Source organism: Piliocolobus tephrosceles, chromosome 4, assembly GCF_002776525.5.
Source record: "Piliocolobus tephrosceles isolate RC106 chromosome 4, ASM277652v3, whole genome shotgun sequence".
Classification (NCBI taxonomy): Eukaryota; Metazoa; Chordata; class Mammalia; order Primates; family Cercopithecidae; genus Piliocolobus; species Piliocolobus tephrosceles.
The window spans coordinates 64,828,863-64,854,327 of record NC_045437.1 but is presented as its reverse complement, the minus strand read 5'-3'; the positions used below and the strand labels follow the sequence as shown (position 1 = coordinate 64,854,327).

Below are 25,465 nucleotides of genomic sequence, written 5' to 3'. Positions count from 1 at the left end.
TTGTAGCTGAAAAGTGGAGCAATTAATATTTTAATCTGACATTTAGATCTGAATGGAAAAACTGAGAATGAAAAATAAAATCGTACTCTTCCTATTAGTAGGAAATTTAATTTTTGCATGATCTGGTGGTGTTTAGCTTCTCTAATGCTTCTTCTTACCTTTTCCTGGGGATATGTTTTGAGGCCCATCGAGTATTGCTGTTAATGGAGACATGTTATTTCATTTGTTTATTCACTTATTTAATACATACTTGCATAATCACCGGGAATGCCTAGTGCATAGTGAGTATTCAATACTGTTTACACTGTTCTTTGTTATAAAGATTCTCCAATCTTCAAAAGCAGCTTCATAAGTCTGGGCCCTCCTGGGGTGTGCGGACTTGGGAGGCTTAAGATTTGTTATTCAAGATCCAAGGCTGCCTCACACGGTGGCTGAAGCTGTGTTAAGCAGGAGGGAGCATGTTGGGGGACTAGTGATGGGAGTGCAGATTCCAGCCCATGCTCCCCTTTCCAAGCTGTGTGCTTGACCTGGGGCTGTGTTCACCAAAGATCCTGACCACTGGCCAAGCCACGCTTCCTATAGGACTATATCCCTCCATAAGGGTGCCCTGCTTTCAGTGGAGGCTAGAGGAGGCCCTGTAAGGATGAGAACCCATAACTAAACACCCATTGGCTATTTGGCAAAGACTTTTCAACATGTGTGCAGGTGTTCTTGAGCTCCTGGAGCCTTATTGCAGATTTCCATTACCCACATCTACATCTTAGTTCATGGGCAGTATAATTATCATTGCAGCGAGACCCTATTAAGTCCTACTACCCAACCAGGAAAAGATGGCAGGTACTTACTAGGCCCTGACACATACCCAAAGACAAATTACTTGGGCACTGTACTGAGAGCAGGGGCCTGTGTCTTCCACTTGAGGCCCAGGATGTCTTTAGGTTTTACTGCAGGGTAATCATTTGGAAGTAGATCTGGGATGTTGTGCTTCACCTCCTGCAGTTAATAATTAGCTAAGCTGCTTAACCAGGAAGGTGAGTGAAAGGGAACCACTTTGAATCAAAAGGTGAGGTCTGAGAGGTCATCTTCAGTGACCCAGATCCAATAAATGAAGCAGAGAGGCTGTTCCAAGCCCACTGCACCATTCTTCTCCCTCCTGGGTTTCCCTACTCAGTGAGTGGCACCGCCACTCTCCCCATTCTCCCCAGTATTCAAGTTGGAGACCTGGTTATCACTCTGGCCTCCGCTTTCCCTCCCTCTAAGCTGGAAGAGTGACTAGATTCTGTCTCTGCCTCTTTAGTGCCTTCTTCATCACCCCCACCTCTTCACCCTCAGAACCTCACCACCTCAGTCCATTGGTCACCATCTGTCATCTGACCTATTACAGTGGGGTGTGTCCCCACCTCCAATTCCCTCTCCAGGCAGCTGCCCCCAGGAAGGTGAAAACACAAATCTGATCATCCATTTCCTGGTGGGGACAGTGCCTATGACTTGGCCTCCACCCAATCTTCCTATCTCATCTCTCTTGAGCCCCTATCTCCTGCAGTCTGGCCTGGGAAACACCTTGCAATGTTCTGGATCAACCAGGTTGTCTCATGGCTCTGTATTTTAACCTGTGCTGCAGCTTTGGCCTTAGCCTCCTCTCTGCCCATCTTTCTGATGAGCATCTAGCTCCTCGACCATACAAGTCCACTCATGTGTCTCCCCTTCGAGAAAACCTTTTGTTTTCACCTTTCCAGACTTGATGTCTCCCTGCTGGAACCTGAACAGACTTCTCCAGCACACCTGTGTCCCCTACACCGGAAAGTCCTTCTTCAAGGTTGGGAGATCTTCAACCTACAATGTCCAACATGGCCCCTAGGGCTGAGTGGCTGCTTATTAAATGCCTGTGCTTTGACAGAACACTATTCCATTCTTTATTGCTCATTATAGAAAACACTGTCTCACTTGAAAGGTCTTTCCTGGAAACTTGCATCCTGGCTCTTGGGAAAGTCTCCTGATATCTTGCACCTCAGTGTCCCAGTCCACAGCTATTAGTGGACTAAGGTCCATGTTTACATGGGTATGATCACAGCTATTAGTGGACTAAGGTCCATGTTCTCAGTCCTGCAGTTGCTTCTTGAATGTGAAGAGGAGCCACCATTTATATATGTTAGTGAGTTCAAGTGCTGCCAGGCAAAATGTAAAACTTTTCATCATCATTAGCTCCAACTTTGAAAGGCAAATACACATTTCAATTTCCACTTTTCTGTGCACTCAGATTCTTATGTTGTTCATGCAGAGTATGCATCACTGTAGAAGTTTTTAAAATGAATCTGAATAGATAACAAGCATACAACTTAATACCTCTGATGGACAGTTTGATTTCTGACCCATGTTTGAAGCTTCAAGGCAGGTCAAGTCTACTATGGCATGAATATGATTACCATTGTGCCTAGGGTGTTGCATTTACCTTGGTGAGTTTCCTTCCTACTGAAGCCAAGGAATAATTCAATTAAAACATTGATTAAGTACTTACTGTGTATTTTCCACAGCAACTTTCACAGTGCTTTGTTCAAAGTTGTTATCTGAGTTACAGAAGTCTTGGCTCTTTCTGGAAGAGTTTGTGGACATCTCATCCTTCTTATAGATTAGAACTAAAAGAGTAGTTTAAATGTGACCATTACTGAAAGAGAGGATTAGAAACTAGGAGCATAAACAGGCAAGATCATGCCCAGCTGAGAGATCAATCCACCCTTGCATTATGGAAGGAAAATTAGACTTTCCCTTAAGAACAAGTAGGAAATAATATTAGCTGATATTTATTGAGCTCTTATCATATTAAACACTTTAAAGGATTATTTTATTTAATCTTTGAGAGTTCCATGAGGTTGGTATTTATATTCATATTTTACAGAGGAAGAAACTGAAGCACAAGGAAGCAGAGTCAGATGAGTGGCAGTGATGGGATTTTGAATCCAGAGAGTTTAGTTTCAGGTTCCTCTCGATTTACCCATTGTCTATACAACACCTGCCAGTTTCTGATAACTGCATCAGGTCCCACCTCTGCAAGTGAATAATTGACAAATGTGCCCCAGCTCTGTTGTACTCAGTGCCCCCAGTCCCTGTTCTGTGAACATGGTGGGGAAAATTGATGGAAGAGTCTGGATCAGCTCTCTCTCCAAAGTTGGAAGTCTTGGACTACTTACACAGGATGGCTTTGAGTTTGCGAGAGAAATGGAGTAGACTTGTGTACCTGTGTGTGTGTGCATGTGCATGTGCAGGAGAGTGGGGAGGGGAGGCAAACAGGCAGGGAGACCCCTTGGAGTATCTCCACCCTCACTGCTCTTGGAGCGTCTTCTCATTTTGAGAGCTGACCCACCATCTTGGTGAAAGTGCTGCTTCTGGTCTGGATCCATTGATTCTACTGATAGTGAAGCATAACCACTGACTCTTTCGCCCTTGAACTAAAGACCTCATGGCCTTTAAGACCTCATGGAGGCCAGGTGTCATGGCTCATGCCTGTAATCCCAGCACTCTGGGAGGCCAAGGTGGGCAGATCACTTGAGGTCAGGAGTTCAAGACCAGCCTGGCCAACATGGTGAAACCCTATCTCTAATAAAACTACAAAAATTAGCTGGGCATGGTGGCATGTGCCTGTAATCCCAGTTACCTTGGAGGCTGAGGCAGGAGAACTGCTTGAATCCAGGAGGCAGAGGTTGCAGTGAGCTAAGATTGCCACTGCACTCCAGCCTGGGCGACAGAACAAGACTCAGTCTTAAAAAAAGACTTCCTGGAAAGACATACCAGCCAACATCTGGTGCAGGAAGCAGAGCTCAGGCTACAGATCTGCCACTGCATCGTCACTGTTGATCTCTCTTTCCAGGCACCCAGAGAAGCCCAGGTTTTCAAGCCTCTCTTCACTGAATTTGGGTCACCTACAGAGGCAAAAATGAATTTTAGTAAACTGTAGAAATTCAAAGCCAACCATAACAACCCATCTCCCTGAGGGTATTTCAATTTGGCTTCTGATGAAAATAAGGCCATTTCAATGACATCATACAGCCACGTTTATATCATCCTGCCATCTCCATTTGGAGACAGCTCAGTGCTTGTCCCCAGCCAACTAACAGCCGGACCTCTTTTGCAATGTTTAGAAGGCACTCTTTTATTTAGTGCTGAGAAATCCTCTCTAAAGGAATGTTTCATAGAACTATGCTCAACATCCTGCTCTTTTGTAGGAAAATAAATCCAGGATGGTTGCAAGGATAATCAATTATCATAGAGTAAAAATTCATTCTTTTAAACCAGGCTATTATTTCAGCAGATGTTTAGCTTATATCATTATAAAGGCTTCAAATAAAACAATTTGGTAATGCTTTTTTAACCTCTCTTTCTGCCAATAAATAAATGCTGGATATCATAGTCCACATGATGAGTTTATTCTCCTCTATACCAAGCTGTTATTCACGTAACTTTTATTGAGCATCTACTGTATGTAGGCCTCTATTCTGGGTGCCATGGCAAATGTAAAGTTGAAAAAGACACTCTTTTGCTTCTCTGGAGGAGACTGGGAAGATATTGTCACATATGAAACATCTCAATGGACCACGTGACAGTCAGTACTAGCTGACAGATCCCCTAGAAGTCAAGAGGAAGAATCTTAAAGGATGGGAATTCGAATGGCACCTACAATTATGTGCAAGGCTTTCTCGAGTAGATGTGAGATCAGAAGAGTCATACATGATTATGTCGTACAAGTGATTGGAGAATGGCCACATTCACTATAACCATTCCTTGTCAATGAATGCTGAAGTCTGTTTCAACCCCACTGCAAAACCTCAAACTGGCCCAGAGCAGATTACACTAAACATTGACCCTCTTTAACAGGGACAAGAAGAACTTTACTCCTATCCCCTGCACCTCCTCTCCTGGGGAACAGAGAGGAGTTCATCAGAGATTTCAAGAAGCCTGGCATGTCCTTGGTCCCATCAGCAGTCTGATCTCCGAAAAGGTTGAGGGGTGCATGGCAGTCTTGGGAAGATGCTGATCCCTGGTCCCATAAGGAGCTGATCTCTGAAGCCCATTTCCCATGTGGGGTCCTGTGTTTAACCAGACAAGAACCCTGGCTCCCCTGCTACCACTTGGGCCATGTTTCTCTCTTAGCATAGCTTCCCAGAGATGTGCAGACGCCAGGGGAGTGGATCCAGCCAAAACATGTCCTTGGCAGAGATGCCAAGACAGAGCCCTGGAAAACAAAGGAAGTTTGGCAGATAACTGGCTCTCCCTGAAGGAATCTGGAGTTTTGACTGCCCACATTGAGCTGTTGGCACCAGCAGGAATGGAAACTGGGCCTTGCAAACAGAGCCCCAGCTTGTCTGTGCACCATGGCGGCCTGAACACAGTCAAATCACATTCTCCCACACCCCCAGCCCAGCACACACACAGGCTGAGTGAAGGCTGCATGCAGGATATTGCAGGGCTCCCTGTTTGTGATGTGGTCTTTCCTAGAAGCCCAGTCAAACCACTGAGAAGGGAGCATAGACACACACGAGGACCTGTGGGCTCCAACTACCAGCAAGGTCTGCTCCAGGCTAGGGAGGGATGAGGGGATTTGTTGTGATTTCCTCACATACACACTCTTTATATTTATCCAAGCCACAGATGAGAAATAATCCTTCTAAACCCAGAGCAGTAATTTTTTTTTTTTTTTTTTCTGAAACGGAGTCTTGCTCTGTCACCAGGCTGGAGTGCAGTGGCGCAACCTTGCCTCACTGCAACCTCCACCTCCCAGGGTTCAAGTGATTCTCCTGCCTCAGCCTCCTGAGCAGCTGGGATTACAGGTGACCACCACCATGCCCAGCTAATTTTTGCATTTTTAGTAGAGATGGGGTTTCACCAATTTGGCTACGAGGGTCTCAATCTCTTGACCTCGTGATCTGCCCTCCTCGGCCTCCCAAAGTGCTGGGATTATAGGTGAGCCACCGCGCCCAGCCCAGGGCAGTATCTCTCTGATATAAGAATCATTTGGTTTGCTCGCTAAAAAGAGATTTCTGGTCTCCAACCCGAATCGGAGGATAGAAACGGAGAATTTGCACAGTTTAAGAAATGCCTCAAAAGAGTCTTCCGTCCTAGATCAGTGAAATAGTATCTCAAGTTGCAAATAGAAAGGGCAAAGGACTGAGAAGCTTGCGTTTTGTATCCCAAGCAGGGGGTGATGGCATCATAGAAGACACAAATGGAATTTAAGACATTCACTCACTTCCCCAAACATACTTAGATCCTGAAGCTGAGGTGCTGTGGTAATTTAGATAGTAAACAGTTTAGTAACTGCAGTGGCATCCCTCCTACCCTAACTTGTTTTCTTATCTCAGGCAAGAGAGTTGATACATCTGAGCCTTGGTTTCTGCATTTTAAAAGGATAGAGTTGGGTGGTTGAATAGAGCTGGAACCAAAAGTGTGCCTGGTTCTGTCTGGGTTCAACATAGGACTTCACAAGGGAATGGACTCCAGAAACCAGGTTCATATTGTATCAGTAACAAGCATCTGCTTTTATCCTTCTGAGGGTTAACGCTTAAGAACCTGGGCTCTGATCCTATCTGAATCCAAGCTCTGACATTTAGTAGCTGTAGGATATTGGGCAAGTTAATTAACACCCCTATGTCTCAGTTTCTCCATCTAAAAATGGTTATATTATATACCTCATAGGTACCATAGGTATGTAATGCACTTAGAACAGTGCTGCATGGTAGAAAAACACTCAACGAATGTTACCTGTTACTATGCATTTTGCATTGCACTAATGATCTTTTGGAAGATCTCCCAGCTTAATCAGTGAGAACTTAATGGAGCTTGAACATTAAATTTCACTTTGTGTGCTGGGATAGTCAGCCATGTTCCTTTAGAGTCAACACATTTTTACTGAGGCCCTTGTGCAAAGGTGCAGACGAAAAGTGTTTTGCCTTCATGGAGCTATTCATCTTGTTGAGAAATACTTATTTTATTGTTGGCTTACTTGTCCAGAAACATTCAAAGTATTATGAACAAGAAAAGCATCTGTCAGTACTTGGAATCCTTTCTGCTTTGCTTTCATGGCTATAATTTCATTTTGACCCCAAACAACAGCCCTGAGCAAAGTGTGCAGTACTTTGGAGAGTGGTTTTCAATACTTAATGAGTTTGTTGGTCTTTGGAAACCAACAAAGGTGGCAGATGAAATTGATTGAAGGGTCTCCCTCCTCCCCCATATACGCACTTTCTCCAGCCAGAATTCCTCTCTTCAAACATGGTTATTGGATTTCCTTATAAGGCTATGGTTGAATCAGGGTCCTGCTGGGTGTAGAGGGTGGGGTGGAAGAATAATTTCAAGGTGTGGCTTCGTCCTGGGCAAGTTAGGACTTCTGAGGAACCATGCCACTGAACTGATATATTCAGGAAAGAGGGGCAGAGCTTAGTATTTGCTTCCCTTTGGGTTATTCTCAGTGAATAGGAACCTATAAACCAAACGTCCAACCTGTGGCCCAAGGGCTGCATGCAGCCCAGGACAGCTTGAATGCGGCCCAACACAAATTCATAAACTTTCCTAAAACATTATGAAATTTTTTTTGCGATTTTCTTTTTCAGCTCATCAGCTATCCTTAGTATTAATGTATTTTATGTGTGGCCCAGGATAATTCTTCTTCCAATGTGGCTCAGAAAACCCAAGATTGGACACCCCTGCAACAATTTAGACCCCACTAAAATAATTTCTGAGCACCACTTCTTCACTTACAGTTACACACATAAACCCTGCAAATATCATGATGAAATAGGGGAAAAGAACCCCAAATTAAAAAAATAAAAATGCATGACAAGTCTGAAAGACATATAATACATTTATAAACACACACCGTTTTGGAATATTTTTTTAAATTGAGCCTCTTATTCATAAAATAAGCATCTTTAGGATAGTTAATATTTGTCGGCATACTTGTTTCAGTGCACTGGAAATTAACTGAATTTCCTTTAAAAACTACATTTTTGTTACAAATAGAACTACAAACTATTAACTTACAATTTTGCAATTTTAAAGCAGCCAGAAAATAATTTTACAGTGATTCATTTTTGAACTTTGTGTCCAGAATATATTTTTCCAGAAAAATATATTTTGAAATTTGTGTCTAGAATACATATTTCAAAATGTGTTTATGTCTCCTTATTGGTAGACATAAACACACTTTGTGTTTTCTAGAGTCTCAAAATATATTTGTGTTGATCTGGGCCATTTGATGGAGAATCAAAGTAGTGCTTATTATAATCATAAGCCTTAATTATTATTATTGACATTATTATATTACATATTGTTTTCCCTTCTAGTCTTTAGCACAGTTCATTTTGAAAATGCCAGCTTCTCTTTGCTGTGAAAAGGGAAAATATAAGAAAATTCTTACAGATAACATAAACAGTAGAAAAGCCACCAGGTTTCTAAAATACTTGCTGGGCTTACATGTTTCCCTGTAAAATCAGTGCCTCGGATCTTCTGCTCCAGGCTTTAAGGAGTGGCACCATTTTCCCTGGTGCATTTCCTGGCATTTTTTTCTCCTTGCTGTTTACCTTGTTTTATTAAAGTGACCTCATCATGTTGGTCCCAGCAGGTCAATCAATTGCCACATTGATTTCAGGAATGGAAAATAATGGCCATCTATGGGCTGGAGGTAGCATATGTAGTGGATGCTGTGGTCTCAGCACAGATCTTTCAGGACGAGGTACTCATATACCAACTAAGGGGAGAGTTGGCAACTGAAGTGCTGGTCTCTGTCTCCCTGGCAATAGCCCTTGGCCAAAAAGAGTCACCTTGCCCAAGGCCATGCCCTCTCCCTGGAGTGGCCTGCATCCAGTGACTGCTGGGTGTGCAGTGTGGTGAAACTGTAAAGATTCTGGTCTCTTGTCTCTATAGGAGCAACCTCAGCCCCAGGGTTCAGGGTTTCTTGTGGGATCACTGAGGTCTCTGTTGCAACTGCATTGCAGTTCTGCTTCTCCCCTTGCCCATCCTGCTTCCCTCATCTCCTTACATATGCGTTTCCAAGAGCACTCCCCAGTGAGCCTCCGGCATGCTGATCTCAGGCATTCAATGTCTGTTTCCAGGGAACTGATCTAGGGCAGACAGGGCTGACTACATGGGCTTACAACCTGTGTACAGGGCCCCATGCTCAGAGGGCCTCACACTTGATTTAATGTTCTGCTGCTGCCATCTTGAGATTTTTAATACTTTTTGAACATTGGCTTCAACATTTTCATTTTACACTGGGCCCTACAAATTATATATCCAGTCCTGATGACTGCACTCAAGGGGAAACCTACCTAGAGCATCATGTGCAGTGGAAACCTGAAATGTTCCCTGAGCTCATCAGGAGTGACTGCTCTGATGTGTTGGCTCTGCCTACCATGGGAAGAGGTGAGGGGCAGTGGGGATGCCAAATGCTTCCCATCCCTGGCTGACTAGGGCAAACACCAGCTTAGAAGAAAGGCTTTGTTGGGTGCTCCAATCCTCTGGGCCCACTCACTTCTTTGTTCTGGTCTAAGAGATGCTAGACTCTAGCCTTCCTAAGCTTCTGAAACTTTCCATGATGCTCAGTCAGGGACGTCCACTCTTCTTCTTCCCTCTCCCCATCAGGCCCATTCAGAAGTGGGCCTGAACTGGGATGAGGCTTTTAAGTCTACTCATTTCACTTTTTCATTTTCACAACACAACAATACTTTACCTGCTGAACAACGAAGCACATGACATTTTGATGAAGTCTTCCTGATGCAACCTTTTTATCTCTGGAGCATTTTGCTATGGGGAGAAAAATCAAGCAATAAAACCTTCAAAGAAAAAACAATTGAGTTGTATGCATAACGGAAACATCGTCTCATCTCTTCTGTTCTCCTTTAATAGCACTTTTACAAAACTACCCAGTAAACTTGTACATTGTTCATGCCTGAGCCAGGCTCAGCCTCTATAACTTTTCCCAACCTCTACTCTGCTTCTTGCCCCAAACCTGCCTCTTTCCACAACCACAATTTTTCAGTTTTGCATCAAAACTGAGTAAGAAAAAAGAAAACTGCTTATTATTACTAAGTGGAATGTTCATCTAAACAGATAATGCACACAATTTTAAATTAGTAAAAATAATTGCTAACATGTATATAACACTTTAAATAATGTCTGGCACAGATAATAAGCACTTTGTATAGAACTCACTTACTCCTCACAGTGTATTGCAGCACAAAGAAGTTAAATGAATTTTGTAACATTACTTTACAGTGTAAGTGGATGGGGCCAGGATTCAAAACCAGGTTGCCTGTATTCTTTCTTAACCACTATGCCATCTCCACATGTGTCCTCAAGTTAAATGGTGAGGACTTCATCAAACATATTATTTTTTTACCTTAAATATAAAGTTTAAGAGACTAATGAGGCAATGGCCAAATAGACAACTTGGTCAAAGTTTGCACATTGACAAATGCAAATTCCAGTTCAGCATGGAACAGTGGATGTGCGACAATTGGTAAATGAGTTTTATTTATTCAATCTTGAAAAGACCAAGAATATGAGCAGAACATATAAAGGGGAGAGCCATCATAGAAGTGCTTAAATGTACGAGAATGGAGAGAATTCTGAGACTTTGAGCCTGAAAAAGGAATACAAAGGCAGAACTACTTCCAAATATCTGAGAGAAATTTCCTATAATTTTCTTATGAATTAATCATAAATACAATATTATCTTTCAACCTTTTGTACATTTTGAATAAGTGTTATCATAATTCATTTTAATCAAATATCCTTTGATGTGAGAAAAGTGGATTTTCAGATATCTTATTAGTGTCGATTTTATCAAAACAAATTTTCTAATAATATAGATTTTGCCAACTGGTACCAACAAGGAGGAATGAAGTGGTGATGGGGTGCGGTAGGCTAGGTTCAGGGATGGGGGTGGAAAGAGGGGCGCTAGAAAAGATAATAAAATTAGTCCATAGTAGGTAACAGGTTTCAACAAAAATAATAATTGAGGAGATACGCCAGAGTGATGTGACAGTCAAAACAGGGCAGTTGACATTACCTGATAATTTATTTTTTAAGCTCTGTGTTAAAACAGTTGTGTCAAAATAGTCTCTTGGTAATCCCCTGCATAACAACTCCGTGGGGTAAGATGTGTGAAATGCCTGGGATGGTGCTTGGTCCTCTGGAGGGTCTGTACTCTACATGACCTTGCAAATGGCTTCTCTTCCACAGCTCTCCAGAAGAGGAAACCTAAGTGAGAGGGGCTTGTTCCAGTGAGCTCTAGGCTTTCACCTTCACGCAGCAGGAAACCTTGGGCTGCTCTTCAGCTTCTGCCAAGACTTCTCCCAGCTTTCAAACTGCTGGACTGGAGAGACAGAGAGAGAAAGAGAGAAAGAGAGAGAGAGAGGAACGTACATTTTCTCCTATTTCAAAATCTCTGTACAAAACTGGTTTGATGATTCCTGCACCTCATGTAATTGTCCAGTGGTCACCAAGGTGCAGGCCCCCGTCATTCCTTTTGGAATTCATTCCCCATTGATATTCTAACTCTACATGAAGCTTTCTTTAAGAATGGCTGCTGCATAGATAGTATGCTGACTTTAGTAACTTAAAAATAGCTGCCAGGGTGCATTTTTAGATATAGTTAATGGTACTTTCTGAGAATTTGTGGTTTTTGAAAAACAGTGATTTCCCCTCGACCCCAGTCTACAGATATATGAAGCTAAAAAATAAAAAGGGGGAGGGACTTGGAGACAGATATCCTGAGCTTATGCTATGTTTTTCTGACACCTATGAGTTTTATAAACTTAGAGAACCATTCTTGGATCCTGAGTTTTTGTACTTATAAAATGGATGTCACATTATGCCTCATCTTTAAATGAAACTTGAGACAGGTGAATTGTAGCAGATTACATTTAAACATTTTTTCTGGTGAAGAATTTTTATTTTAAGAGGGCATTGGTACCTTTTTTGTTTATTTGTTTGTTTTTTACACCCATTTCCTGACATAGGGTATTGGTATCTAAAAGGATCGCTCATGAGGAAAAAATATAGACAAATGACTGGCACTGACTGCTAGTATTTATTGCATATGTACAAATGTTTTACATGTATCACTTCCTTTTTGCTTCATAACACTCTTACAAGATATGTATTTTTATTATCTACCTTTATAGATAAGAAAACAAGCATAGAGAGAGTTGAGCCAGCCGCTTGCCTAAGGTCAGCCAGGAGAAATGGTAGAAGCTGGATCTGAACCCTGGCCACACCCCTTCAGGGCCTGACCTCAAAACCCCATAACATCATCTTTTGAAGGCTTGAGGTGGGACCCTCTGCATCCCCAGTAATTCTGCTCAGACATAAGGTCTCTTTTAAAATATTATTTACTTTTTATTCATTCTACAGGCCTCACTTTAGATTGTATTTATCTCAATAGAGAGGAATACAAATGTGGAGAAAAATCATGTCTACATTTTGAAAACTTCATTAGAAAAAAACATTTTAATGTCCTGCCGTGAGTTTCCTAACTTAGTCCTTTTGATGCTGACAGTAAAAATTTGCCTTCAGAGGTAACAGTAGGTAGGCCACCAAATGCTCTCCCAATCAGAGAACTTACAGTTTATAACCAGGAATCTGCGGACATGAGCATTTTAAAATTCCAGTTTTTTTTTTTTTTTTTTTTTGAAGGCATATCATGTTTAAAAAAAAAAAAAAAACTTCGGAAAAAGCAATGCATTAGAATCCATACATGTGTTTGTAGAATGTATGGTTATTCTTAATTGGGCATATCATAAGGGATCAGTAGATACATTTCAAAGGAACAGATGGACAAATGAACTTGGTAAAGCCAATGTCACTTCCAGTTCTTGCCAAAATAATAGTATCTAATATTTATTGATAGCTGATTATATGCCAAGTATAGTCTAAATGTATAGAATGCCCTCACTCGTTTAACTCTCAAATGACGCTAGGAGGTAAGGACTATTTTTAATCTTCATTTTTCACAGGAGAATCTTGAGGACCCGAAATAGTAACTTGCTCAAAGTAAGTTATGCACCCAAAATTCAGACTTGGGTCCTGTGGCCAGGAGTCTATGCTGGAAGCAACAGGGACAAGCCTTCTCTTGAAGAAACAAAGCTTATCTAGGCCTGAATAAGCTATGCTCAAGCATTCTCAGAGGAGAAGCTATTTGCAGATTTTCTGAAGGGGCCTCCTGGAGTTAAGTGATTAGGCTGACCAAGGAGGTTATGCAAGGGTATTATAGCTCAGCAAAAGCAGGTGGGCAATGAGAAAAAGTAAGCGATAGGCCCAGGTACTATAAGGAAAGGATTAAAAGAATCATCAGTTCTTGAGGCCAATGGAGATGGCGCTCCATCCTAAGGATTCTGTTGGGGATCCAGTTAGAAATATTCTTTGATAAGTGAATGAGACTGAACATATAGGGATTATGACCCTCAATTTTCAACATCTAACCTCAGTGTGGTGTTCAGTATCTTACCCCTGACAGAATGGGCAAAAGGTCAGAGAAGCCTAACCTCAAATACTGTGTCCGGAATTGGTGGGTTCTTGGTCTCACTGACTTTAGGAGTGAAGCTGCAGACCTTCGTGGTGAGTGTTACAGTTCTCAAAGATGGTGTGTCTGGTGTTTGTTCCTTCAGACCTTCAGATGTGTCTGGAGCTTCTTCCTTCTAGTGGGTTCATGGTCTCGCTGTCAGGAGTGAAGCTGCAGACCTTCGTGGTGAGTGTTACAGCTCTTAAAGGCAGCGTGTCTGGAGTTGTTCGTTCTTCCCCATGGGTTAGTGGTCTCATTGGCTTCAGGACTGAAGCTACAGACCTTCACAATGAGTGTTACAGCTCATAAAGGCAGCATGGACCCAGAGTGAGCAGCAGCAAGATTTATTGCAAAGAGAGAAAGAATAAAGCTTCCAGGGTATGGAAGGGCACCCCAGCGGGTTGCAGCTGGCTGGCTGAGGCAGCCTGCTTTGATTCCCTTACCTGGCCCCACCCACATCCTGCTGATTGGTCCATTTTACAGAGAGCTGATTGGTCCACTTTACAGAGAACTGATTGATCCGTTTTGACAGAGTGCTGATTGGTGTGTTTACAATCCTTGAGCAAGACACAGAGTACTGATTGGTGTATTTACAAACCCTGAGCTAGACACAGAGTGCTGATTGGTGCATGTACAATCCTTGAGCTAGACACAGAGTCACAGAGTGCTAGTCCTCCAAGTCTCCACTAGGTTAGCTAGCTACAGAATACCAATTGGTGTATTCACAAACCCTGAGCTAGACACAGAGTGCTGATTGGTGTATTTACAAACCCTGAGCTAGACACAGAGTGCTGATTTGTGTATTTACAAACCCTGAGCTAGACCCAGAGTGCTGATTGGTGCACACACAGTCCTCAGGCTAGATATAAAAGTTCTCCAAGTCCCCATCCAGTTCAGAAGCCCAGCTGGATCCTGCAGCCAGTGGATCTGCAGCGGGGCTGCAGGCAGAGTTGCCTGCCAGTCCCCAGGGGCGCCTGTACTCCTCAGCCCTTGGGCTGTCATGGGACCTGTCACCACGGAGCAGGGGGCGGCCCCCCCTCGGGGAGGCTCAGGCCATGCTGGAGCCCACCGCAGGGGGAGGAGCTCAGATATGGGGGGCTGCAGGTCCCGAGCCCTGCCCCGTGGGGAGGCAGCTAAGGCCCCGCCAGATTTTGAATGCTGCCGCTGGCGGGCCAGCACTGCTGGGGGACCGGGCGCAATCTCCACAGAGTAAGCCCTTCACTGCCCTGGGCCAGGGGTGCCGGCTGGCCGCTCCCTATGCAGGGGGCCTAGTCCATGCCCACGCCCGCGTCTGCTGGAACTCACACTGGCCCGCGAGTGCAGCCCCAGTTCCCACCTGAGCCTCTCCCTCCACACCTCCTGGCAAGCAGAGGGAGGAGGCTCCAGCCTGAGCCAGCCCAGAGAGGGGCTCCCAGGGTGCCTTGGCGGGTTGAAGGACTCCTCAAGTGCAGCCAGAGTGGATGCCGAGGCAGAGGAGGCGCTGAGAGTGAGGGCTGATAGCACACTGTCACCTCTCAATACCTCCTTAAGCTACAAGGACCATGACATGGGGGAATAAAGTTCATCACTGTCTATAGAAATAGAGCCTCTCTCTCTCTCTCTCTCCTCTTTTTTTTTTTTTTTTTTTTTTGTTTTGTTGAGACACGGTTTCACTCTCATCACCCAGACTGGAGTGCAGTGGCTCTATCTCGGCTCACTGCGACCTCCATCTCCCAGGCTCAAGCGATTTTCTGGCTTTCTCCTCCCAAGTAGCTGGGTCTAGGCATGTGCCACCATACCTGGCTAATTTTTGTACTTTTTTTTTTTTAAGATGGGGTTTTGCCATGTTGCCCTGGCTGGTCTCAAACTCCATACTCAAGCAATCCACCTACCTTAGCCTCCTAAATTGCCACGATTACAAGGCATGAGCCACTGTGCCTGCCAGAGTAGGGTCTCATCTTACGCTCTGGCCTGTAAGACGAAATAGTAATTCCCAGCAGGAGACCATCTGGATAGATTAAAAAGGTATTCATAAAATCGTGCACCCTTTACAACCTCACTTTTACCATCATATTGAGTAAAAGGAGCTTGTGGGGACAACTCAAAAGAGGGTTCTCCTAGGGCTCTTCAGTAGAGGGGGATGGGGTAATCAAGGCTTGGGAATCTATTAAAATCAGATTGATTAAAAAAAATCAGGAGGCTGAGTGTGGTGGCTCACACCTGTAATCCCAGCACTTTGGTAGGCGGAGGTGGGAGGATCACTTGAGGTCAGGAGTTCGAGACCAGTCTGGCCAACATGGTGAAACCCCATCTCTACTAAAAATACAAAAATTAGTTGGGTGTGGTGGCACGTGCCTGTAGTCCCAGATACTCAGGAGGCTAACACAGGAGGATTGCTTGAATGTGGGAGGCGGAGACTGAAGTGAGCCGAGATTGTGCCACTGCACTCCAGCCTGGATGACAGAGCAAGAATCTGTCTCATTTAAAAAAAAAAAAAAAAATCAGGAAGGAAGTTCTGAGAGCTTGACACGATCCCATCACTCTGTTTCTTTCCTTGAGACTCACCCAGGGGTTCAATACCACCTTGTTCTTCACCAGAGTCAGGCCAGAAAAACGCAAGACAGTCCTTTCACAGGTGTGACGTGTGCACCAACCACTGCTGCTTCAGTATTGTTGTCATATCCTGATATATTTTTACATAGATGTTGTATTATTACATATTATAATATATATGTATATGTATGTGTGTGCATACAGACACACGCATACATATAAACACATATATATGATGTAATATTCCCCAAATTCAGTGGATACAAGAGACCAGTAGCTTTCAAAAATGTTTTTAAAAGAGGCCTTTTTAAAAAAAATTAATAGAATTATGTTTGGAATCTCAGCACATAAAATAAACAGGAGCTCTCTGGTTGAAGTTGGCGTGGGATGGGGCTGGAGCCATTCTGCCAAGAGTAGTGGAGGGAAGGCTGGGGGGTCTTCCTACAAACCTAGCCACCCACAGAGAAGAGCACCTTTAGGGCACTGCACTCAGGGTTTTGGGCATGCACTGCAGAGGGTGCACCACAAAGGTTTTCAAAGACCTTTGAGTATCTACTATTTCCCACAGCACAACAAAGATTTTTATCCCTTGAGAAGTGACAGGGAAACTACAGTGTCACACTGAGGAGGACGCTTTGCTGCACCTCGTTTTCCTACAGGCTCCTTAGCCCCTTATCAAATCATGGGTGCTGAATGTGTGTGTGTATGTGTGTGGGGGTGGGAGGTGCAACGGAGCAGCATTGCTTATCACCTCCCACCAAGAGCAGCCATGCCCCAGTTCCTTGTTGAGTCAAAAATACTCTCTTCCATACTTCCTTTCAAAATGATTGGTGGCGACTTGCCTTAGATCTACTTAGCCAAAGAGCTATTCAAGGACTTCTTGAAAAATCATAAACGGTGATTTTATAATAAAAGGCTGACAGTGTCTCCGAGTACTAGGATTAGAAATGGAGGAGACTGGTGAAGTATATGATCTGCCGATGCTACAGCAGCAGCACAGCGGCTCATTCCCCAACTATCAGGAACCGTGAAAGGTCTGAGAGAAGGAGGCTGGGAACTTCTTTGTCCTTGGTCGGGTCACAATGCTCCTGTAAATGTTTAACAAAACATAATTAGTTGTTTATATACTTCCCCTTTAATCCCAGAGTTCCATTTACAAAATATTTGGTTGCTGTTTTTGCATATTATCTCAGCGCTCTAAAATTACCCTACCCAACGTGCAGGAATGGGTAAAGGCCCCTTAAATAAAAATGGAATTAGTTATGTTAGTTTTTTTTTGTTTTGTTTTTTTTTTGTTTGCTGTTTCACTGTTACAATTCCCCACTGTCAAAGGCTCATTCCACAATTCTGTGGGATTAGGGACAATGGGATGTCATCTCTCAGCTGGCTACTTCCTGCTGAACAGGGTCAATGTGGGGCAACTGTGGAATGAAACTTTTTGACCTGGCAGTGAGCTGATGTTCAGGCCCTTGTTCCTTCCGGGTCTTTAGGAGGACCTATTTCTTGGTTGAAAATGATGCAGGTCCACGTCCATGAGATAAGTGATTTTGCTAGAAGCAAACTTATAAACAAAAGTTAGTATACTACCTAGTGTCTTAACATATTTGGCACTTGTTAAATCTCTTAAAGCATTGGTTGGTTCTCACACCAGGGCAGAAACCTGGAATGGCCTACCATATTAGCAAGAAAATCAATACATTTGTTCTCTACTGTCAGTTGCATCCAGGGCTCCTGTGGGGATATGATGATAGATTGGCTCAACATACATATTTAACAGGTTACAGAAGTAGTTATAAATATGTATGAAGGTGGTCTTGACACATGTGTACTGAACAAACATGCATGTAACACATGACCCATGTTTATCTTGGGGTGGAGACTTAACCCTTGCCAGGTATGGCCTTAGGTCCTGTTTATAATTTGCTATCTTATTGCCACAGGCTGTGCTGCCAGTCTCATGATCTCTACTTTAACATTAATGCTGTTGTGGTGTCTAAACTATAAAGGCAGGGGGGATAACAACCCAACCTCGTTTCTCATGTCTCACTTTCAAGCAGTAGGCAGCTGAACATGGGCTCAGTTACACCAACATGTTCAGGTAGAAGGACTTCTTTTTTTAATACTTGAATGCTACATACTCTCACATAATGGTCATTATATTTTTAGTATCCAGTGATTGCTTTTTGCCATAATATATTTTCTCAGATAAAAATTTAGTCACATCTTAAAATAAACTTGCATTTCACTTATTAAAACTGCACCTATACGACTTGAAAAATAGTAATAAATAGAAGTGAAAAACATTCAGTTTATAGCAATGCTTAGCACACATATAGATTCATGGATTACCCTCCTCCCCATAAAATCTGATGGTTGAACCCATCTAAATAAATCATATTACCTTTTTTTAAAAAAGCAACTTTTGGTTAATTTATATAAATTATTTTCCATGAATGTAGTTCTAGTAATAATGAATGAATGCACTGTTTATTGACTATTTGCAAACTGTTTTATCTCAGATTGAGATTTTGGAGGGATCAATTCCTTGAGATGGGAGGAGAAGGGAAGGAAAACAAACAACTACCTTTTTCTCTCCTGTTGTGGCTGATGTGCACTTTCCCTGTCTTCCACAGCATGACTCAGGAATCGGGGGTGCATCTCAGAGGGCACCCTGCCTGTGTTCTCTGTTATTGCCTGTGAGCCACGGACAGATACCATCATTATAATCACTCAAGAAGCCTTCCTTTCAGGAATATATATTGCTTCTTAGCCCCTGCCTACTCCCTGGAAATCCTGGGCAAAGAGCCAGGGAAAAACTGTGAGTGCTCAGGCTGAAATCAATGGGCTGGAATTGTTTCTTCACTTTGGGTGACTCCACTGTTACTCAAGGAATGAACTGATTGGCACCAAGCAAGAAGAACAGCACATCCCCTTGGACTCATTCCCTTATTTATAAGCCATAACCTTAAGGACAATAAGCTAGAGACCCTGCCAGTATCCTTGAGCCAGGATCTCATCTGATGTCACGGTAGCCATGTTTCCCCGGCATCCGAGAGCACAAGGACGCAAATAAGCCCTGGGCCAAACTAAGCTCTGACAGTTAATGTTATTGCAAAGCAGAGGCAGTGAGGGTAGGAAGTTCTGGTCCCCCTCATCTTACTTCAAGTTTCACAGCCAAGGGTGATGATGGGTTTAGTCAATAAGCACAATCAAGGAGCCTATGAGACAGAACTTGTCACAAAGACAGCTGATGTTTCACATGGACCTTAACAGAGTAACTGGTTTCTCTTCAGGAATGGGGCACAATCCAGAGGTTACTAACCACAGGTGAGTGACAGAGGATCCACAACAATCTCATCTGACTCATAGTAGAGATTGCTGGCATCTACCCAGCATTCATTCTCCCTTCTTCCTTACTAAGAGAAACTCAATTCATTGTAATCAGCAACATATTCCCAACAGGAAAATCACATTTCAAGCCTTCCTTTAGATAGGGTGACTACACTTTTGACCAGTGAGATATGAGTGGAAGTTGTCAGGTGGGCTCCTCCTGACGGCTCCTTTAGAAGAGGCTGACCCAGCTGTGCAGCCATTTGTTCTGGTACTTCCTCCTCTCTGCTGACTACAATATAGGTTTGATGGCTAGAGCAGCAGCTGCTATCTTGGGACAAGACGAGACCTTGGGGAAACAGATCCTAGGATAGTAAAGCAGAAAGATAGAAGAGTCTGGGCTTCTGATGATGTGGCAGAACTGCCATACCAGGCCTGGACTACTAATCTCTGACTTAACTTTCAGGAAACAAGATTAAACTCTATCTGGCTCAAGCCGCTGTTACTTTATGGACCAACAGCATTGGCAGCACTTGGGAGCTTGTTAGACAGGCAGTTTCTCAGGCCCCTTTCCAGGGCAAATGAATGAAGATCTGCTTTGTGGCAAGATCCACAGGGGATTTGCATGCACAGTAAAGTTTGGGAAGCACTGGTCCAGATGTAGTTAGTTTTTCTGTTTATGAAATTATTAACTGATATATCCCGGGAAATAATGAATTCTATTTGCCAGTACTAAAATATGGTAAGAATGATATAACCATAGGATAGAACAACTAAAATGGCTTGAGTTATTTAGATACAAAGAAAGAAAGCATTCATGTCAATTAGTTAATTGATATTCCAGCCACTATACTTGGCACCAGAGAAGTAAAGATATCCCTGCTCTAGAGTTCATAGTCTAACAAGGGAGACATATAGATACTGTGTATTGTGTTGCATTGCATTATAAGAACCATTTGGATGCAATAAGAGATATGCCCAGGTGTTCTGGGAAAACAGATGAGGGGTCTAAGCCTTCCCTCCTGGGCTAGGGAGTAGGTTAGAGGAAACTTCTTGGAAGAGATGTCACTTGAGTAGTTAGGAATTATCTTGCTTCTTCCCCCAGCTTCAGGGATCAGAGGCCATCCTTTGTGGGCTTAAGTCAGCCTACTGGCCTCCCCAACTGCTCCTTAAATTCTAAGAGTTGGCATAAAAGACACAGGTTACAACACGAATGTCTTCGCCCTACACTGTCTTTAGTTTCTGAGTTCACAATGTAGGTTCCTTGGCTCCATTTTACATGTAAAGGAAATTTGGACACTGAACAGAGAGTGAATTTCAAAGGATTCAGAGAAGGCAAACCCATATGAGGGTTTAGAGTTCATTGATCACTAATATCTTCTTAATTTTGTGAACACCGGGTTCTGAATTCCTTCATTGAGTAGCTATTTCTCTTCATCTGTCATCTACAAGCAATCTGAAGTTTTTATTGGTGTTTAGAATAAGTCAATGTTTCCCATCTCTTTATATTTCTACTTGACATTCTTCAGTTTTCTATATTATTAAAAATGAAATCACATTTTTGGATACTTGTGGTTTGGCTGGCTGGTTGGGAAACTGTTTTCTGGCATTCATTATTGCTTTTTTCTTTCCATTTAAAGAACATTTACTGGATTTGGTACTTGGAGAAAGAAACTGACAAATTAAGAAATGAGAGAGAATAAATGCACTGTGCATACTGAAACCCCAAAAAGACTTTTTTTCTCCTACTTCTTATGGAATTGAGGTGTTGGAAATGGAAACATTGTTTCAAACAATATCCAGATTTTTATCTCTCTCTCCAAGAGATATGGCTTTAATCCTTTTTCTTTTTTTCTGCTGTTTTTCTGAAACAGTCTGCTAGGGGCTGATTTCCTCTTCTTTGAAACAGACCAAAATATCCCTGTGGGTGAAAAACATGCCGGAAGTGAAACAGAAAGACTCAGCTTGCCCCGTGTTCGTGGTCTGTCAACTTCTCTAGCCAGTGCCTGGGTCCACAGCTCACTGCTGCTGGTTGCCCTGAGTTAGCCACAATGCGGGGAAGACAGGAGAGGCTTGAAGGCTTTTTATATTCTATTCTCTTCTGAAGAATTCACAAGTTAGCAAACACTCAACCACTACTAACTAGAAGGTGTTGCCAAGCATAACAAACTACACACATCAACAAGGCCTCCCTCATATTGCAATCCCAGCAGAAAATGATGCAGGAAAAGCACTCCCCAAATCTTGGTTGCCTGCCACCCAAGTTCTTTTGCCAAGATATGTGTTTAGCCAGCTCTAAGACGCTGCCACCTTTTCATGTGTCCAACATTAGGCTTTCTACCATAGTTCCCAGTTCCCTCCACCCAGAATGTATTACTTGGCTCCTACAAATGCAAGAGGAAGTGCCCTTCCCTGAACAGAAATACAAACACAGGGTGAAACTACGACTTGTTTTCAACAGGCCTCCCGTTGTGAGCCCTCCCAACTGTGCTGCCTTTCTCCAAGAGAGCTGGGACTGGCGGCTCGAAGCAGTATAACTGGCCTGTGCCTCTTCCTGAGGCTGCCTATAACAAGGGTCTCAAGAGCAATTCATCATCAGCTGGAGATTTACCAACTTGGCTCACTGAGCCAGATCGTGCTTTGTCAGATGTGAAATTCTGATGTTCTAATACACAGCTTGTTTGCAAACTATGCCTTAAATAAATATATTCAGGATATTTAACAATATAGTGCTCTGAACTAGAGCATCATTTACATCTTTGTTTATTCAATAATCATTTACTAAGTGCCAAATATATGCCAAGTACTATGCCTGGTGCAACAGTTAAAATGCAGGAAAGAGAGAGTATTGCCCTTACTGGGCTATAAATTCAAATCTCTGTCTCATCTCATCAAGCAATCCTTCCGCCTTGGCCTCCCAAAGTGCTGGGATTATAGGCATGAGCCACCACACCTGGCCCAGGAGAGCTTTCTTTAAGGAGAGTGATGCTTGATCTCAGTTTTGAAAAGTATAGAGGTGTTCACCTAGAGGGGAGGAAAGAATAGAGCATTCTGAAAAGAGAGGACTGTGGAGCTAAGGCAAAGAGATATTACATAGCCTGGCATGGTCTGGGAACTATAAGTAGCTGAAGTTGGTGGTGAATGGGTCATGAGAGGAAGCGGAGCTAGGCAGAGGCCTGATTGTAGAGAACACTGTATTCCAAGCTAAGAACCAAAGTCATCATCCTGAAGGCTGTGGGGGCAATACTGAGGAGGTTCCCAGAAAGTGAGTAATATTTTCTTGTCTTCGTGACAGCAGCAAATTGAACAGTAGGGGTCGAAAACAGGGTTAGGCTAAGTAGCAGGTCATTGCAATAGTCCAGAAGAATGAAGGCTTGAAACTTCAACAGGCAACAGGGATGAAGAGGTGAGAATAGATTTGAGAGAAGTGAAGGGAGCAGGATCTGCAGAACTTGGAGACTGACTGGATTCTCGAAGATTAAGGAGATGGAGAAGTCAAGGGTGAATGGTTCCCAGTTTATTATTTAGGCACCTGAAGGAATGCTGGTGCCTCTCATTTGAAAGGGATGTAGGAAGAAGAGCTTAATAGGGTACTCTCAGAAAGAGAATGCCAGGTTCTCGCTTACTAATGGCTTCCAACTGTTGATGGCACTGCTCTATCAGCCGTGAGGGGTGTGGCAGGCAAAGTGCAGGGTAGCTTATCAGTCCCAGCTTCACGCGTAGGTCGCTAAAGAGCTTTCACTCAGATCAAACCCCAGAATGGAAGCTGCCTGCTTTAACACCACAGAGAAAAATGTCCTTCCAAAGCTATGGCTCCATTGGCTCTGACCCCATCGGGGTCACACTTCATCACACCGAAGAAGCCAGTGTGTGCCATTGATTCTAGGGGGAAGATGGTGCTGGGACTTGGCCTGACATCCCAATCAAAGTAAAGCCACCAAAGCATATTCTTTGACACAGGCTAATACGATTGATGTGCCGTACAAAACGAAAAGTCCACACTCTGTAGCACCAATAAAAGACACTATTCTTTGGCTGCAAAGTATGCATATACTCACATAGCAAAAAAGTGGCCTGGACTAAAGCTCTTCTTACTGTTTGCTGTTTTATATGTATGTATATGTATCTATAAATGGTTTATATGATATGTAAATTGGTGTACACATATATGTATATACAGAATATCACACAGTCATCCCAATATCCATGGGAGATTGATTTCAGGACTCCTATGGATACCAGAATCTGAGGATGCTCAAGTCTCTCTTGTATAAAATGGTGTAGTATTTGCATATAATTTACACACATTCTCTCATATACTTTTATCATCTCTAGATTACTTATAATACCTAATAAAATGTAAATGATTTGTAGATAGTTGTTATACTGTATTGTTTTTATTTGCATTATTTGTATTATTTGTATTGTCGTATTTTTATTTTTTAATTGTTTTGTATATTTTTCTGAATATTTTCTGAATATTTTTGATCCATAGCTGGTTGAATCCACAGATGTGAAACTTGCAGATATGAAAGGGCTGGCTGTATATGTCTAAGTATACATATATATAAAGTGGTTTTTGTAAGAGATGAATATTTATATATCGTAAATGTATGTTATATACTTATCTTTTTAGTTCGCAATTTAATGGGAGCATTATTTTTTAACTTTTTATTATGGGGAATTTCAAATATGTATGAAAGTAGAAGAGATAATGTAATGTATCCATCCATGTATCCATCACCCAGTTGGAATCATTAGTAAGTCATGGTTAATCTTGTTTCCTCTGACAATGCCCCCACCAATATCTCCTCTTGCCTCCTGGACTATTTTAAAGCAAATATATTGGAAGCATGTGTATGTATGTGTACCTGTGTATTAGAAATACTTTTTATTTTGGAACAGTTTTAGATTTAAAGAATTATTTTAAAAATAGTACAGAAAATTTGCCTCTACTGCGCTCTATTTCCCCTATTGATAACATTTTACAATAGGATGGTACATTTGTAACAGTTAGTGAACCAGTACTGACACATTATTGTTAACAAAAGTCCATGCTTTCTTCAGATGTCATCAGTTTTTCCCTAATGTCTTGTTTGCGTTGCGTGAGCCTGTTGGAGGGATATTTTATTCTGCCTTTACAAGTCCTTGTGGACTTGGGATACATGCTCCACTTCATCTATTATCTGTGAGTTTTTCAGGTCTAGGAAGCCTGTATGACATTTCAAACCCTTTCCTCCCCTCACCTTCCTCTCTTTATCTCCCATGCTCCAACTTACTTAGGAAACGATACCAGAGCACACATGTCCCCATTAGGAGCACTGATACCTCTATCACCCTTTGGAGCACTGTGGGCACTTGCTGGATTCCCTTTAAACTGCCATTTTGGAACTTATGCCAAGGCACCACAGAAGGTAATTTGGGACAGCCTATGAAGCAGAGAATTCAGAAAAAGCCCATGCACCTTTGAAAATACATTTGAGAGGACCACCACATTAACCAAATGAAATAGAACCAACAATTCCCAGGCTGTTTGGGTTAATTTCTACTTTGGCTGTTCACAGTGTGGGGATTGGGGGCAGTGATTTAAAGGCTTCACGGAGACCCCGGGAGGGTCCAGTTTGCCCTTCAGCACCAAGCAGCCCCCTGGGAGGAAGCCCTGTGCTGTCTCTGCTGATGGCACAGGAAGTCAGTTCTCTCTGGAGGTGCTTTGCTTAAACCAGTGCTGTTTATGGTGCCAGGTTTCTGATGCAATGCCTGCCTCCAGCCAGCCTGTCGAACAAATCGAAGTGTGATGGGTGGCTGGCTTGGGGCCAGAGTGGCGTCACTGCCCATTAATAGAAGTTGATGGAGCTCAGAAAAACGCTTTCAGTCTGGCAACAATCCAACTCCTTCCACACTTTGTCTGCCTCGAGGCAACTATATGGAAAAATCAATTTAGGGATGCTTATTTTTACCAGTTTGTGTTAATTTAAGCATCAATTTGCCTAGTTACTGTTGGATTTTAAAAAAATGTTTTGTGACACATCTTGTTTTTTTCCTGATTTATATAGT

At 42.7% G+C, this 25,465-nt stretch overlaps 1 long non-coding RNA gene across 1 annotated transcript in view; it reads left to right on the top strand.

Moving 5' to 3' along the window:
- Positions 1 to 24,306, top strand: part of LOC111541644 — a 32,206-nt gene extending 7,900 nt beyond the window's left edge. The window contains exons 2-3 of the long non-coding RNA XR_002731334.2: positions 18,715 to 19,408; positions 21,052 to 24,306. This is a non-coding gene — a long non-coding RNA (uncharacterized LOC111541644). The remainder of the gene's footprint in view (positions 1 to 18,714; positions 19,409 to 21,051) is intronic.
- Positions 24,307 to 25,465: the final 1,159 nt, after the last annotated feature.